The sequence below is a fragment of the Cyprinodon variegatus genome, unplaced genomic scaffold, assembly GCF_000732505.1.
Source record: "Cyprinodon variegatus isolate N-32 unplaced genomic scaffold, C_variegatus-1.0 Scaffold989, whole genome shotgun sequence".
Classification (NCBI taxonomy): Eukaryota; Metazoa; Chordata; class Actinopteri; order Cyprinodontiformes; family Cyprinodontidae; genus Cyprinodon; species Cyprinodon variegatus.
In genome coordinates, this window is record NW_015151442.1 from 72,275 (window position 1) to 73,462 (window position 1,188).

The window sequence follows — 1,188 nt, forward strand, 5'->3', positions numbered from 1 at the left end:
CATCCATCCATCCATCCATCCATCCATCCATCCATCCATCCATCCATCCATCCATCCATCCATCCATCCATTCATCATCCATCCGTCCGTCCATCTGTCTGTCCATCCATCCATCCATCCATCCATCCATCCATCCATCCATCCATCCATCCATTCATCATCCATCCGTCCGTCCATCTGTCTGTCCATTCATCATCCATCCGTCCGTCCATCTGTCTGTCCATTCATCCATCCATCCATCCATCCACCCATCCATCCATTCATCATCCATCCGTCCGTCCATCTGTCTGTCCATTCATCCATCCATCAATCCATCCATCATCCATCCATCAATCCATCCATCATCCATCCATCCATCCGTCCGTCTGTCCATCCATCCGTCCGTTTGTCCATCCGTCTGTCCATCCATCTATCCATCCATCCATCATCCATCCATCCGTCCGTTTGTCCATCCGTCTGTCCGTCCATCCGTCCATCTATCCATCCATGTTATCCTGTTTATTCCATACAGGGCTTATCTATGGCTGTCTATGGGTGAAAGGTGGGGTCCACCCCAGACTGGTCACCAGTCTGACGCAGGGCAGCACAGACTGGCGACCAGTCCTGTCTGCATTGTCCATCACTAAGATGTCCCAATGACATGAAACTGTAAATGTTTAAATAAGACAAAACACTCAGAATTTCAGCTCCTAATGTAGAAAACATAATATTGGTGCTCAGCGTTTTTCAGTTTGTTCTGGTTTCCATGACACCTCAGCTCACCTCTTCCTTTATAAACTGTAAACACTGTATTTGGTAGTAAACATAGTATTAAAATGAGTTTCTTAGCAACATAAAAAGTATCTGTTTTTTCCAGACAGGTAAACACACCCAGAGAGCAGGTTTATGACCTGACCAATCAGAAATATGTGCTCGCTCCACTCTGCTGTGTAGAAAGCGATCCAGCTGCATTCCTCCCAGTGAATGAAAAAAGCTGCAGAGAGACGCCCTGGATGCCTTACCCGTCTGTGCTGTAGGTGCAACACTGGGAGCCATACGCTGTGAGGGGCAGCTTTATGAACGGATCAGCTCACGTTTACCCTCTGGATGTTCTACTGTTTATTGGACACAGTGGGTGTCAGAGCTTTGAAGCATTCAGGGAACCTGGTCAGTGTGGAACAAGATATCATAGATGGCAAAAGTACTCAT